At 33.8% G+C, this 17,732-nt stretch overlaps 1 protein-coding gene across 7 annotated transcripts in view; it reads left to right on the top strand.

Annotated features, from left to right (window-relative positions):
- Positions 1–427: 427 nt before the first annotated feature.
- LOC141402784 (uncharacterized) overlaps positions 428–17,732 on the top strand; it is an 80,235-nt gene continuing 62,930 nt past the window's right edge. For 3 of the 7 annotated variants that reach the window (XR_012412722.1, XR_012412721.1, XM_073984732.1), the window contains exon 1: positions 428–555. The gene's annotated coding sequence lies outside the window, so the exon portion shown is untranslated. Of the gene's footprint in view, positions 556–14,522; positions 14,842–17,732 lie in introns of all 7 variants that reach the window. The other 4 variants (XR_012412723.1, XM_073984733.1, XR_012412724.1 and 1 more) reach the window with 2 other exon arrangements.

Below are 17,732 nucleotides of genomic sequence, written 5' to 3'. Positions count from 1 at the left end.
TCCGGATATTTTTCGAAATCATTGATTTTCCATAGATATAAATTAAAATCAATAAAAATGTACCGGCATTATATTCTTGCTGTTTTTCAAAGACTAAAGTAAATAATATTGAAAAAGAGAGTATGCATCATATCATGCGATTTCATTACCTCCATGACGGTGGTTGGTTGGAACAGGTAAAGGTTTAATTACGTAAAGCTCTGTGTAACTATAAATTCGAACAGAATGTAAACAACTCAGCGTGAAGTTCTACTGTCAATGGCTTAGAAAAACAATATAAAAACTCGTCGAAATTTAGGAAACAACGATTCTCTTCAATTTCAATGAAGTTCTCTTTAGCGCAAGCAGATACTCTTTTTTCATATTTTATTTTTTTTGTTATGCTACTGACAACTCGTATAAAATGTCCTTTCACGAGTGCCACAGCGTGTAGTCAACAACGGCCCTTGCTTGGAACAACACCTTCTTTAATTATCGTAGTGAATCGCTTTGACTGAAACACGTGAACAAGTACACACATACATAACTCTGGCGTGTTGCTTTCGGTGCGAATGTGTAAGTTTCAGTTCAGTAATAATAAAAAAAAAATCACAATTCAAACGTGGAACAAACTGGAGGTATATAGGCTATCGTATTCGGTCAAAAAGGACATTAAAATTTTATACGATAAACAATTGTTGGAGAGTGTAACAAAACAACGTGGAACATTGCATGTGACTAATTAGCTTAAGTATAAGTGGTGGCATTGAAGTTGAATCAACTTGACGGAAGACGGCATATAGCCTCATGCCTTTTTAAATGAATCACTTCCTCGCTCTGTTCGTCAAAGTGAGACACTTAATCGGTGTAAATTGTAAGATGGAAAAAAAAACTCACCCTTCCTACAAAATAACATAAATCGTGCAGGTGCTGTGATGATTGCTTTAAACGACCCTTAACCCACTCGTATTCCTTACTGAAGCAACAGTAGTGTATGGCGTTGTTGTTTCAGCCATTCTTTGTTTTACCGTGCTTGAATGTTTCTACATTTACGAAAGTACTTTAGGATTTATTCATATGACAAGCGATGCTCACATTAACATATACATACATATGTATTTGGAGAGGAGATACGAGCATGGTAATAATAGTTCATGAAAACGCGCCGAAAACATCCCAACCATGTCCATTTTTAACGGGGCTCGAAAAAGCACATGATAGCAATATTTGAGACAATAACACAAACTCGCCAATTTATGCCACTGCATTGGTGTCCACATCAATGTGCAAACACAAAATGTGCAATCCATCATTGCTGCCACAATATGCCTTGAATTTTTTTCGCCCCAATGGAACAATCAACAGTCAGTTATGTAATGAATGAATCATTGATAACTTCATCATTGTAATTTTATTAGTAAACAAAACGTTCATCATGAAAAAAAAAGTTCACAGCCATTATCTTTTCTGTTGCTTCAAATCAACAAGAAGGAGCCATTAAAGTCTTGATAGATGATTAAATTGTGATTAGCGCACCAGTGCTGCACAACAGCCACAGCGGTTGTCAGTGCCAGATCATAGTTTCCCGGCAAAAGTTCTCGAACAGGAAGAGAGACTATAAAAAGTTTACGTTTGTCAGCTGTTTCATCCCGACAACAGTTAAAAGGATATGGATGATTTCATTACCGCCACTCAACTTTTGTGCAAGTGTCCGGGATTCACTTACTTGTGCCTTTTTTTGTTCGCCATTTGACATGAGTTGGCAACTGCACCAAGGAAATATCATTGGCCAGAGTGAATCCGAAAACAGAATAACGTTTTCGTTTGGATGTTGTTTCAAGTTTTGCGTTGACGTCCAACAATTTCGTTTATTTTGAAGTTCATGCTGACACACACAACAACGCTCAGCGCAATACAAAACTTAAATCAAACGTTTAATCTGCTTGACAACCACACTAATGTGGTGGACCGCACCGAGGGTTTCAAATAAAAGTTTTTCTCTTTCCTTCTTGGAGTTTGTTTTTCTTTTTGAAGAAGTTGAAAAAAGAATTGCCAAAAATTGTTCTTGTGCAAAGTGCAGTTTCCTAGAGTGTTGTTTGTCTTCTACGACGATCTTTGATAAGCGTTTATCCGGTTATTGCTGTTGCAAGTGTTATTCGGGTAGATAGACAATTTTTTATTCTACTCCACTAGCTTACTACTACTACTTATTAAGTTGAAAGAATGTTGAAAGAAAGATTTGGTGGAAAGTAGCTACACATGTATGTAAATATGTCCGCCGGTAAAATCATGCATGCAATACATAATTACTAAACAGTAGAAATTGATAATTTTTTCAAAAATTCAAAGCTTATTCTAACTCCACCATAAAACATTTGAGCTAAAATAGAATAATTAATTTTCTTTCCTGTCCACAAGTTTAGATGGATATATTTTATGACCACGGATACCCGAAATGTCTAAATTAGGTCAGAAAATGTATATAAAAATGTCTTCAAACGGGCGGCACCTTAATGTGGCGTCATATTAAGGTGTGGACCCGATGTTGACAATTTTTGGTGGAGAAGTTTTGCGACCATGGGTAAAATGCGAAAATGGATAAAATACCGAAAATTGGCAGGTATATGGGGGCTATACCTACGGTGACTAATATTTTTGGATGGAAATAGAGTACATATACACACATGGATGAAAAGTTACTGGCCAAAAAAGAGGACGGTGATGTTGTAATACTTTAACAAAAGATTCAACTAATCTGAACGCTTCTTCTATTGAAAAAAAACGTACCTTCCAAGATTTTAAAATCAATAGAAAAATCTGTTATTTCATTTACACCAAGACAATAGGGTAAGTGTACACCATTAGTCGGCCTCTTAAACATTTTATCACTTTCAATCTTTACCTCTCCGAGTGAAATTGTCTTCTTATATAGAAGCCAGGTTGATTCGAAATGTTGTGTAGGTTTAGATTTAATAAGCAGTTTTTTTAAGTAAACAATTTTTGTACTAACAATACATATTTCCATTCACATTGCGTTAAATATGTAACAAAATATAGAGATTTGTCTTAGATCAATTAATTAACTTAATTTATTTGATCTGATTTTAGAGTACTTACTTAACGTTATTCTCAGTTTTAAGCCAAGTTGAGCTAACAATAATTGAGAAAATTCATGTTTTCCACACCCATGCCACTACAGGAACACCTATACTTTTGTGGTTCCTAAATATTTTATAATGATTTCCTTGCCAAATGTATTCTTTAGACTGTCCTTTAGTATAATAAATGAACTTCTGAAGAAAATTCTTTAATTTTCGTATAATTACCGACCATACAAAATCTGCCTATGTTTTTTTGATTTTATTACACCGTGCTCTTGAAGTAACTTTAAATGGAAGGTGCTTACACCTGGGAAGTTTTTGCGGATTCTGAAACTACAATGTTCATAGATGAGAAAAATCAAAAAAAAAAAAACAAAAAAATCGCCGGAGCGCTTTTTAAATAAATCGCGATTCAAATTGACATTTTTAGGGGTTTTTTAGGTTTTTACGATTTTACTTGGAAAACGCAAGTCCTATCGAAATGGGACTAAAGAAAATGTTGAAGCTATGAACATTCTCTACATGATTGAACTTTATGATAATTTCGTAGGTTTTACCGTTATTGAGATAAAGAAGTTCAAATTGGGGCAATGCATTGACTGTATCGCTACCTTTTAAAACAATGTCATACATGGTGCGCCTCAACAAACTTTAAGTGAAAACCGCTTACACCTGGGAACTTTTTGCGGATTTTGAAACAGCAATGTTCATAGGTGAGAAAATCCAAAAACAATAAAAAAAAACGCTGGAGGGATTTTTTGATAGGGAATATTGCTATATACCACTCCAACCTCATTGTAAAGCTGGGACTCTTTACCTTCATTCTCTGGATATTGGCATAAGATAAAACCTTTAAACGCTTCTAAAACAGTTCTCCAATATACGTTACGGTGCAATTTGAATTATTTTAATGGAACTTTATCCCATAAATGAAATTTTAAGTAAATAAGAAAATTTCTTAAGGAAATTTGTCCCTCCTGTACCCTATAAGGACCTTCGATGCACGCAAATGTCAGTAAGATTTGTGATTGTGAAGAAAATTGGCTAAACTTGTATAAAAAATAAAAAATAAAACGTTAAAAACCGGTCGAAAAAAGTTAATATTTTAAAAAAGTGAAGAATATTATACTTTTTGCTCCTTTGCTACAAAAAAGGGGAAAAACGAGTAAATTGTACATTGTTTTCAACTCTAACAAATCGTAGGAATTATTTAAGAAATGTCTAAAATAAGTTATTGGTAGAAAAATCACGAACCTAAACATGAAGATACAATATTTTTATACATGATCCCATATGAACTTGTGGGTTGGCCTATGGCTGAACAGTTTTTTCGACATGTGGTGTAAAAGTTTTTTTAATTTGAACGGACAGCTTCGGACATCATTTTCACTCACGACTGATAGCCACGACATTTAATAAAGACATCCCCAATGTTTTACAAGGTCAGAAATACTCAGCAATAAAAGTTGTAGGCACAGATATGTCTCTTTCGAGAACTGGTAATCATATTCTGTCTTTATGCATGTTCTTATAACAATTCTTCTTATAACAATAACAATCACTTATTTACGCGTTTTTGTTTTAGCTAAAAATGATACTATTCTTGTCAGGAGGGAGAGGGAGGGTTTTCCTTGTTTACTCTCAAATCTTCAAAATATAAAATTTATTCGTCCGATTTTTGATGGTTTCCTATTTTTTAAAGTAGTTTAGCCAAATGTTTGATGATTCATTCAACAATTACATATTTCCTACTTTATACAGACTAATGCGAAACGAAGCTCTTTTTTATTGTTGTCTTAATATAGTAAATGTCATTATTTGTGAAATTTTTTAATTTATTGAATAATTTGAGCAATCATTACCAAAAGAGTTTGAAGAAGAAGAGAAGTTTCGAAATCCCACACATTCAAGTGTGGTCGTTATGGGCATATCAGGTGTGATTGGCTAGACAAAGGACGATTTATTATAACCTCTATATATAAAGTACTTTTGAAACCTTTTTTCTATCAAAGACAACCTGGTGTCTGTCTTTCTAGAATTATTTCGTGCAGCCAATGTCTAGCCAATCACATATGCTCTCGTATTCTTCAACGATAATCCCTTTCATACATTAAATGTATTTAATTTGCAATTTTCTTGTCTGCAATAAAACAACTTTTCTTTACGAAGTAAATTACAATCTGCTTCGGTGTGCATTCCTTTTTGATTGTCCATAAAAACAAGAAATTCGAGAGCACAGTTCTTCCCTGCACGCACTTTTTTGTGTGGTTCATTCAACAAGCAAATGAAATTCAGAAAGCTTAAATACACCAGCAATTCTAATTCAATCCTACATATTGAATACTATATTTCGATACTAGGAAATAGCGTGAATTGCATGCTGAATATAGACAGGGTACTGTTTGTTCCCTTTTAGTTTATTCTCATTCGTATTCTGAATTAAAATATTTTCCCTAAAACAAGACAATGCAGTAACAAGATCCATATACATAAATGTTTAAAACAAAACAATGACAAAACTAATATTTGACAAGCACACTTGTGTATACTACAAACGACATATTTTAGAAGTACTTACCACATGCACTCATTCATGCACAGTCCTAGCACACGTTAGTACTTCCAAAAAAAAAAAAAAAAAAAACAATAACAATAATTAGGAGGTAAATTCCAATTCAAAGGCAATCTTGTTGAATCCCAGCAAACCAATCGTACCGACATCGTAACGAAATCGGAACAAAATTCGGACGATACGTCCGATATCTGTAGTGGAATTCTGTAACGCATTTTTTGAGTTACCGATAAAAATCGTTAAAATTAAAACGCAAAATTATAAATGAAAAGTAATAATAACAGTTGACACACGCAAAAAAACGGCCTCTCTAACATATGTCCCAAACATATTTTGCAGCAAACATATATATGTTTGCAACAGTCCCAAACATAATATATGTTTGGGTCTGCAAACAAATATATGTTTGGGTGCAAACATATATATGTTTGGGTGCAAACAAAGATATGTTTGGGTGGAAATAATTTTATGTTTGGGTGCAAACATTTTATATGTTTGGGTGCAAAAAAATACAAACCCAAAAGGCACAAAAAAAAACAAACACATGCACTAGTGGGCGCTTACTGAGAGCAAGGGAGTGTAAAATTCAATATAAAACACTTTGAAATGTGTGCTCACTTGCTCTCAGTAAGAACTCACTGGCTATCTCTATAGTATACACACAAATGTTGAGGTAGTTTATTTAAAGGCAAAAGAACAACAAACACATAGGTACATACAAAATTCCAAAGAAATACATAACACACTTTAATAAAAGAAAAACTGATTGAAATAATTTGTAAATAGTCACACTTTTAAAAAGAAAAATATATAGAAACGTAGTTGAACGCTTCTCCTTAGTTTTTTTTTTTTTTTTTTTAGTTATATATTTTTTCCTTTATTCAAAAAAATTTCTTAACAATTTTAACAATGTTGCCCCAGCGCCTTGGAGGCATTATTGGGGCGAATTACTTAAAATTTTATCATTTATGACGTGTGTTTTACTTTGGACTCAAAATATAATAATAAAAAATCATTAGGTTTTTCTTTACATCAGAAGCATCTCTATGTTGCTTAACAGAAATAATTTTAATTCTCTTTTAAAGGATGCAATTGTATCTAGATTTTTAATACGATTTGGGATGCGATTATACTCTATGCATCCATTATGTTCTATGCGTTGCTTTGATAATTCCAGTCGACACCTAGCTACTCTCAAATTAGATCTATTCCTGGTATTAAACGCCGTCTGATTAATGTAAAATTGAATTGATCTTGGTCCCAAATTATGCATGACTTTAAACATATATGTCGACAGTTGGAACTTGTACATACCATGTAATGGTAAAATATCTTCTGCAATGTCTTTATAAAGGCAATGGGTAGGATATAAAAGTGGCAAATTAAACACTATTTTTAGCGCTTTATTTTGCAATCTCTGCAGTGCTTTCAAATGAATAGTTTTACTGTATGCATAAATCATTATCATGTAATTAAAGTAGCTTTGAATGAGAGAATTGTAAATCAGGAGCTTCGTCTTGACATTTAATATATTCTTTAGTTTGTATAGTATTCCGATGGCAGGTGCTACTTTCTTTTTCAAATAATCGATATGCGTATTCCATTTCAAATTATTTTGAAGGTATATTCCTAAATATTTTAGTGATTCACATTCCACAACTCTTGTATTTCCAATTGTAATATTGAAAGATAAATCATTTTGCAAACATCGAGGACGGAATCTAATTATTTTGGTTTTACTTGAGTTGATTACAAGTTTGTTTAGTCTGCAATATTCCAAAATAAGCTCAGCGTCATGTTCCATTTGAGACTTTAGAATAATATCATGGTGATATGGGTAGAGTAGAGCAATATCATCCGCGTACATAATCAATTTTCCGTAGAGCTTCAGATTAGATAAATCATTAAGGTACAGAGTAAATAATAAAGGACCCAGAACGCTCCCTTGAGGGACACCATGCTTTACTGTCCCAACGTCTCCTTTTACTCCATCAATTGCAACAAATTGTTTCCTATTTGTAATATAACTCTCGAAGAGTTTTAGCTCTTTTCCCCTCACACCGTAATAGGGCAATTTTTCCAGTAGGATATTATGATCAACGAGATCAAACGCCTTAGAGAAATCGTAGAATGCTGCACCTACACCACCAACGTTTGCTTCAATACCATCACAAATTAAATTGATAATATTTATGACCGCTTCTTGTGTTCCACTACCCTTTTTAAAGCCAAATTGCATAGGATACAATTGCCCAGACTCCTCCAGAAAAAACGTAAGTTGCTTATGTATTAACTTTTCAAACAACTTATCTACTAATGACAACAAAGCTATTGGCCGGAAATCTGAAGTTTTGCATGCATTTGTCGACTTTGGTATTGGCACTATCTTTGCCAATTTTAACACCTCCGGGTATGTTGAGGTGCTTAACATTGCATTAAATGTTAAAGCTAGATGTTGACTAATGGAATCCTTTGAAGCAATCATAACTTTCCCTGAAATTCCATCAGGCCCAGGACACTTTCCAGTTTCAAAACAACATCAGTCGTATTTACGGAATGAAAATGAAATGTTGAAACACATCGTGTTAAACTGTTTAAGTTGTTATAATGATCACCATCATTGGATGTTATAGTATTCTTTAATAGTGTTGGCATATTTAGAAAATACTCGTTGAAAATATTACATTTCGTTGTCACATCATTTACAATTTCATCCCTTTCATTTTTTAAAACAAGTGGCTTTTTACATTTTCTCCCCAAGCATTCATTAAGAAAATTCCAACCTTTCCTTGGGTCATTATCAATACTTTGCATATTCCAGCTTACATAAGAGTTAAAGCTCTCTTTAGATGCAATTTTAATAACACGACTTATACGTTTCAGTGTACAATCAATTTCCGTATTCCTACCCTTCTTCCTTCTTCTTTCAAGTAGTTTCTTCTTATATTTCCTAAGTGATTGTAACTGGTTATTTTCCCAAGGTGTTATAAGACTCTGTGATAACAGTTTGTTATCCTTTATTGTGGTATTTTCATCTACAATGTCTTTAATAGTAGAGATTATATTTTCTGCATCAATAGAAGGATTTCCAGAGTTATGGTAATTTGCAAAATAGTTCCGAATGGTTCTGCTTATATTGCTGTAATCATACTGCTTTATTATTCTTCTGGTTACCTGAGTATTTTTTAGACCACTATTCATTTTGCACCATATAATATTGTGATCCGAAATATCGCACTCAATGGAAAATGTAGCTAATCTGCTCGCGAAATTGCTGTAAACGTGATCAATGGACGTTTGACTGCTCGGGCGGGAAATAAGTTCATGACATGATTTATAACCTACGGCAGATAGTGTCGTAAATAAATCAGAAGATCCCGAAGGTGTTAATTGATCAATATTAGAATCACCAACAATTAAACATACAGTGCGACAGGGATGACACAAGTGGTTTTCCAAATATGCTAGGAATGTATTTAAGTGGCATTTAGGAGAACGGTAGAAGGTAGTCAATTTTAGCGGCATTCCATTAACTAAGAAGCCATTTAACGAAATTCGTATAGCTTCGACAAAATTTGTGCTTTCACATAATTCTATGGTGTATGTTAAATGTTCACGAATGTATAAAGATGTACCGCCATAGCCATCATCTCGGCAGCAATGCAAAACATTATATCCAGGGATATTATATATTTGAGTTATAGCTTTATCAAACCAAGTTTCCTGGATGGCAATTATGCTTGGAAAAACTGGGAAGTTAGCAACAATAGATTTAAATTTATTAAATTTCCTGAACGAAGAAATGCTTCTGACGTTTACAGACATAATATTGAAATTGTATTCATTGGTATATTCAAAATTTTCAACAAATGAATCAATATTTGTAAAATATTTATTTTTATTTAACATAATGTATAAAAAAGGATAAACAAAAGTTATTTAATTCATGATATAATTACGGTTAATAGGAGATACGAAATCAACTTGATCATCATTTTCATTATCAGCATCATCTTCTTCTTCATCTTCAGAGACAGGCACTATTCTCTTGGATCTTCTTCCATGGAAATTATTAGTTGTAGCTTCAAGTAAAAGGACATCCACATCCTCTCTACGACGAATAAGCTTCGGCTTGTTTATATCACTTTTTTTAACATATATCTTGTTACCGTTGGTATAGATATGATTATATCCAACATTTTTAAGGGTCTTTGTATAATTAAATAGTTCCAAAGATTCTCTGCTTAAAAAGTCATTTATATAGATTGATTTTGTGTTATCATTTTCTTTCAATTTCTTCTTTGCTTCCATAACTTTATTTTTCGCAGTTTTTGAACTGAATTTTACAATTAGTGAGGCACTTTTGTTGTTTACGGTTTTATTTTTAATAAAGTACGCTTCCTCGATATTTTCCTCATTTAAATTCACGCCTATTTTTCCCGAAAGTTCAATTACAGTTTCAACTGCGTTTTTATTATCATCCACATTTACACCATTTATTACACAGTCATTTTTGACTCGCTGGTCATCAAGCATTTTCACCGACTCTTTCAATGTTTTGATTTCAGATTTTAATACAATATTTTCTTTTTCCAGGTGCTCAATTTTTTTAGAATTGGCATTTACATTTATCATCAGTTGATCAAATTTAGACGACATAAATTCAACCGAATCAGTCAGTTTATTTAATTTCTCTTCCATTCGTATTAGTTGTGGTTGAATATTCAAATCACTATTTACATTACAAACATGGCAAACAAAGTTTTCATGCTTGTTCTTTAAAAAATAATCAAATTGTTTTTTGTCTAGCTTAGTGCACATTACATGATAAAACTTGGAACACTTATAACATTCTATATAGTCATCTTCTCCTTCAATTATTTCAATTTTACAGTGATCACAAACAATTTGTTTGGGTTTAACACTTCTTCGACCACTTTTTGAAGGCATTTCTTATTTATTATAAAGTTGTGAAATAAAACAAATTTAACTCAAAGTTGACATCATCAGTGGGGAATCGGCATCTGGAATCAAATGATTATGTAATAAATAAATATGGATATACCATATTTTAAATATACATATGTATGTAATTACCAATATTAAATGCGATTTCTTCCTTGTCCAATAAAATAATTCCATTCAACTTTTTGATTCAATTATAAAATGTATTGGGCATTTAATTTACTAAACAGCACAATTTCTTTAAGAAAACACAAAACACTGATTTATTCACTCACTTTACCGTCTTGACTCTACAAAGGCATCTAAAACACTGAAGAAAGAAAAAAATATAGTTCATATCATTTCTTCTTTTCTTTTTCTCCTGCTATGTTGGTTAACAACAACAAAACAAGAAACACACGAGTTTGACGCATACATGCCACCAAAGCCCCCTTCTTCGCTTCTACGTCTTCTACAATACACACAACTCTTCATTATAAAACATCATTCCACAGCCGCGAGAGCACTGTTATTACTCTCGTTGAAAAACATCCTCTCTCCACACATGAAAAAAATGTTCTAACATAAAAAATATGTTTTACCCAAACATATCAAATTGAGATATGTTACAAAATGTTGCAAACATATATTTGTTTGGACCCAAATATATTATGTTTGGATCCAAACATATATTTGTTTGCAACCGGTCCCAAACATATATTTGTTTGGATCCAAACATATTTCTAACATAAATTTTTCTGCGTGCAGCACTGCTGCTATCGGTAGGATTTAGCAACAGCTTCATTTTGATTGTTAACTTACCGAAAATTTTCGTAAATTACCGAAATTATAAGCATTTTAATTTTACCGATATTTGTCGGTAACTCGAAAAATGAGTTACAGAATTCCACTACTGATCCGAAATCGTAACGATATCTTTACGAAAGTTGTATGAAGTGGTTGACATAATTTCGGAACGAAATGTCGGAGCGACATCGAATCGATTTCGCTCCGATTTCGAAACGAAATCTGAAGAAAATTGTTGGGAAATTCGGAAAGGAAATTTATTTCCGACATTCGTTCCGAAATCGGAACGAAATCGGTACAAAAACTGAACTATTTCCTCTCCGAAAAATCGTTTAGAAATCGGAACGAAATCTGAACGACTTTGCTTCCGAAATTATTCAGACGTGTCCGACATCAGACATTTGGTTTGCTGGGATGTTGCACATGAATGTAGCAGTAGTAGTTGTGAGAGGTCGGTGGTGGTGGTCTAGTCCCACATGACTTTTCACATGAATAGTTACAGCCCCTAGGCAACCATGGTGTGAATGGAAGTCAAATATGCAAACACATGTACGTATCTCAATTATAGGACATTTAAGTGGTTGTGTGCATGTACACTAGAGTTATGACTTTTTTACCACCTCATATCCCTGTATCATAGCGTGATGAGTTTCTACATAAGATTACATAAAATCTTAATTTTAAGGCGATTTTAATTTTTCAGAATTATGGGAAAGTTTTTCAAATCACTTTAAAGCTCATGTAGCTTTAAAGCTCATGTATAACCAAACTGACATAACATTTGTTCATTTCATACAGTTTTTCAAAAAAAATATTTTTTTAATATCGATTTGTGCGTGAACTTTTTTCAGTTTTCAATGGAATAATAGGCAAAAGTTCATTGAGAAAAATTTCGAAAAGTCATAACCCTAATATATATCTGATAGATAGGTATTATATTTTGTGTTGTTAGGTTATGCAGAATTGATAGAGTAATAAGTAAATAGCATTCATATTGTATGAATACTGACTGTTTTGGGTCAGACCCTAGGCAATTTATAATATTCCTATGTCTCTTTGTATGATTTTATTGTCAATAATATTTTATTTTCATTTTCTATAATAACAGAGTTTTCACCAGTAGCACTTCTGAAACTCGATCTCGAGAGGTACTTTCAGAAATGCCAACTAGAAGTTGTTTAAATTTTCAGTATAGGTCCAACAATGTTGTTTGCATTTCGTCTTTGATATGGTCCAATGTTGTGTGTGTGTGTGGGTCAGAGAGTATATTTGTAAATGATTTACTGTTTATTCCCTTTCTTTCGCCATTAATTCACTATTGTTGTCCCCACTGGGAGATGTATGAAGGCGTTCATTTACAAATATTTGAATGTTTCGTTGTGTTCAATTGTACAATGTGGCATATCAGATGGATGGAGGGTGCCAGCCAACCAGTCTCTCCCCATGTGGTCGTATGGAAATGCTATCTCCCTTCCTCCCTCTCTATGTTTCTAGTAATTTGTTAGGATTCACTATAAAAATAAAGTTTCATTTTCAGAATGTTGTTGAATTGTCAGGCTCCCTTGGCTTGTTTTTGGGCAAATCTCTTGAGGTATGGATGCGTTTCGACAACATCAGCTACTTTACCAACCGACTGACTGCCTAACAGAAATGTCAGAGCTCTTCATTGATTGAATATTTTGTTGTTGTCGTTGTTTTATTTTTGTGGGCTTTTAATAAAATATGCAAATTTATTGTTCACTAAATGGGTCTTAGATGAGAATGGTAACGCTGGTCGTCATCCACTTAGTCTGTCATTCAGTCGCTTAGTCAATTGTTGGTGGGAAACAGGTCGTGAAATTCATATCATCCGAACGTTATGGTCGTCGTAAACTTACAAACAATCAAACGGAAGCGTAATGTTTATGTAAATTTCTTTTTAAGGTTATTGTGAACCGTTTTATTCGAAAAAAGGTGAATTTGATTTACATGTTTTTTCTTCTGGTAGTCCTTGTTTTTTTTTTTTGCCTTGGCTTAATTACAACAAAATATTCAAAGGAGGGTGCGGATCATGTTTTGGTTCCTTCAATCTAAATGCCTGGCCTTGGTTTGGTAAGATTCACCTGCAAGTATTTATTCATTTGATGCAAATGGCGAATAGCTGGCCTGTTCTTGCTAGAAGAGCTTTAGTTGACTCAGGCTATGCTATTGTCTAGAGAAAGGGTTGGGTGCACCGGCTACAGGAAACATCGTATAAAATGTTCGCTACTAAGTTCAGTATTAGTTTTCGTAAATGTAACCATTAGAAGAACTTTCAATCGACAACAAAGTTTCCACGGAAAATCTTGTAAACTGAATACAAACAAAAAGTAATACCAAACTGGTGCCATTTGCTGTTGTTGTTATTGTTGCAGCTGTTGCTTGGCAGAGATTAAAAATTGATTTATAAACTTTATCCCATTGACTATTTAGTTGAGCAAAGAGATGTGTTGTCGAAAACTAAGACATATTTGACATTCATTTTTGTTTTTATAAAAGCAAACATGGTCCAATCATTGTTAACAATATTTCTGAAAACTATTTTCAAAGAAAGTGCAAAAAATTTTGTTCTATGCCCTGATTTTTCCCTCTATGAGGGCAATGCCGTTAAAGGCTAGTCTAATATAGTCAAATATCATTAAATTGTTTGTTCATACTCTAGACATAACTGTTAATGATTTCTCGTAGTCATTTTTTGGAAAATAACTTCAAAATCTAGAAATTTCTAGCCGATTCCTACAAAGGGACATTAATTACAATCATGCTAAAATTACGTCAGGAATATCATTCTTTCGGTCGGAATCAATGACAAAACTACCGAAAACGATACGGAACCAATTGTTCCATCATTCTGATAAAAAGCGAAAAGTTTGGAAATTATTAATCGATTATTGTGGTGCATCATTTTCAATGCTCAATTTAATAATGCCCATTTTTTGTTTTCCGGTAAAATTTTAGTATAAACAGAATATTTTAATAAACAGAATAATTATTTGTATGCCATCTTAAAGAAAACTTTTCAGCCTACAAAATAGTTTTTTGAATTGTTAAAAAATCTCAACTCGTTTCGAAGTTATCAACGTTTACATTTTTTATTTCAGGTTGCATCATTTTCAGTGACAGTCTCTGTAATATAAAACTATAAAATATACCATAAGGAACAATGGGGAGACTTTTTCATAACGAACACATTCATACATGAAGAGAGTGCGAAACTAGTGAGAACATAACTCACGACCTTCTTCATGTTAAAACAAGTAAGAAAGTATCAGTCAGCTGTGCTGACGGATATATACCCTCAGCCACTGAAAAAAAAAATCACAATAATCACGAATTTGCTTTACGAGTAAAATACATGGAATCTGCAGGTACTATAATGAGGGGCGATACCAAATCATCGACCTATACAAACAATTTTTAGTAAGCAAACTTCTGATTCATAGAGAACTCGAAACACATATCGACGCCTCCGAACAATAGTATGCTAAGTCGACTTAGCATGTTTTCAAGTTCTTTACATTTTTATATTTGACGTAATTTAACTTAAATTCTGTCAAATTTTGGTAATGATCGGTCAATCCCAACAGAAGTTATAAACAAATATTGACTTAGCATAGTACTGAAGTTCAAAAAATTTTCCAAATTTTGAGAGCTTCTCCTGCAAAACTCACTTTTTAGACTTAGCATACTATTATTTGGAGGTGTCGATATTAAATAACGTTAAAGTAAGTTTGGAAGAAATGTTTGAAAAAGTTCTAGAGTTATCTTGCGCAATAACCATTTTATAATGTGCTGGCAGCGTTTTTGGAGCCTTTGTGTCATTATCTCAGGAAGTATGGACTTACTCCGGAAATGGGGTCAATAGGACAGCCTATTGAAAAAAGAATCAAAACGTTCCAAGAGGAGCTTTAACTTCGTTTTTTCCTGAAAACTGTGCGGAAGGTACCCGAAGGGGTGGACCGATGTAGACCATATTCCAACCTGATACATGACTGGAAGAAATAATACGATGTGCAAAGTCTGCACCAATCAGAAACTCCCTGTGAAATTTATCTTGCAGATTTACCATTTTGGTTGGTGCCGTCAGGAAATTTTTCTTGGAGCTTTTAGGCCATTATCACAGGAAGTATGGACTTGTACCGTCGTAAAGGGAGCATAACGTACTGAAAAAAATTCAAAACTATCCGCGAGGTGCTCTTAAACTTCACTTTATCCGAATTTTGTGTGGAAGGTACCCGAACTATTATGGGGGAGGTACCCGAAGGAGTGAACCGATATGGCGCATCTTCGAACTTAAACTAAGTTTGGACAAAATATTACGATACCCAAAAATTTGGTTCGAATCGGTTGATTCCTTTGAGATAACTCTCACCAGCCAGCTAGATAGACAGACCGACAGACAGACGGACGGACATGGCTAAATCGACTCTAAATTGTCTGAAACGAATATCGTCAAAACATACTTGGGGTCTAAAACCGTTATTTCGATGAGGCACATTTTTGGTCGTATCAAAGTGTAAATACCCTTTCTAGCCTAAAAGCTGAGGGCATGAATATATTAGAACATAATATCAGGAGCATATTGTATGATATTGTAAGACAAAATTTGGAGTCATGCTATCGTTATATCTGTATTAAATCAAATATTCTCAACTCTGGAGAAGTGCCTTTTCTCGACTCCGATTGGACTGCATCCAGATGCTGTTAGAATGTGAGATAAGGATGCCATTTGTTGGATCGCATCCGAAATCGGTTAAAATGTAGGGAATGGTGTGCCTTTTTCAAGACTCCATTTTGAACTGAATCAAAACATGCCGTGAAAGAACTAGTCTACATTGCACTACTTCTAATTTATTTTGCTGGGTATACACATTGCGCACAATGAATGTAAACAAACAAAACCATTCCCGTACCAATCACACAAAGCCACAAACTTTTCAGACTCTCTGAATCGTTTCATTCTCACAACCAAAACAAAATCACAGACTTTTCAATGTAAAAAGATGAGAACCGTACGATTGCTGAAATGTACTTTGGCTCTGCTTTGCCGAGTTGTTTCATTCACCACCGAAACAAATAGAATTTTTGGCAAACGTTTGCCGTGCGTTATGGTCAATGACACACTCAGGCACACACACACATGTGATTGCTTAACAACCCTAAAAGTGAACATCAGCATAACACAGTGAATTTATCAAGCACCAAACGTTTTTAATTTATTCACATGTGTTTAGTACTATTTCGTTTTCTATCTGCTCTTGTGGAGTTGAGTACTTTTCGCTTTTCGTTTCGTTCGTACTCACGAATGTGAACAAAACGAAACTAAACAGCGAGCTCCGCCAACGTGGGTTATGTTTCGTTTTGTATTCTTCCTATGGAAAATACGAAACGAAACGATTGGAAATGTTATTTAAAGTATTTTTACGTACGCTGATTGCGCAGGTGACGTTTACACCATTTGATGATTATAAGGTATACTACAACTCATCATTGGCTACGCACATGTATATAGACAACATAACGGCCCATTCTATGGAACGAGTGTTCGTTCAAGTGTCGATTTAGTTGTTATCCGCTTGTTTATTACTTCGACATGGCAATCTGGGAAACTCTTGCTAGCCATTTAAAGAGCATTCATTTAATTATAATAGTTGAATTGCATTGAAAAGCAAATGAAAGTTTTTAGTAGAGCAAAATAAGGATACATGTAGCAGATGTTTAAATTCAAACTATCAGCATACACACTCACACATAGAAATATTGCATTCTAGTGTTTGGCGAGAAAGAAAAAATATTCAAAGTTGGCTGTGTTAACAAAGTTGTTAGTTTCAAGTGAAGAATTTGCAATCGAATAGCGGGACGTTTAGTTTGAAAGTGATACTCGAATAGAAACAGAAAAGAGTCACGTTGACATACAAAAGTTTGTGTTCGTGTCTTTAGCGAGGACGTGTTCATCGATGCTTTTATGTTTGTTTTTTCCTTCAGTGTTTTTGGTGGTAGGGGCGGAACTGTGTATTCAACTGGCTACGCCTTACTATTAAGCACATATACTTTTAATTTGGAGTTTAAATAGCAAACGTAACTTTGTGTGTGTGTGTGTGTTCGGTTAAAATCCAGACATCTTCCGCCTGGTTGTTGATAAGCATGAAATCACAGTTTCTCCTGCGAAAATGCAAAGCACATTGTTGGAAAATCTTAAACTGCAAAATCTAGTTTTATGTTGTGCTTATGGCTGATTTTATTCCTGGATTTAAGCATGAAAACGCTTAAAGCCATGAAATTGAGATGCTAGAAAGGATGGCGATGATTGT

The sequence above is a fragment of the Musca autumnalis genome, unplaced genomic scaffold (assembly GCF_047663935.1).
Source record: "Musca autumnalis isolate F117 unplaced genomic scaffold, ASM4766393v1 scaffold_4, whole genome shotgun sequence".
NCBI classification, from domain to species: Eukaryota; Metazoa; Arthropoda; class Insecta; order Diptera; family Muscidae; genus Musca; species Musca autumnalis.
This window is presented reverse-complemented; position numbering and strand designations above follow the sequence as displayed.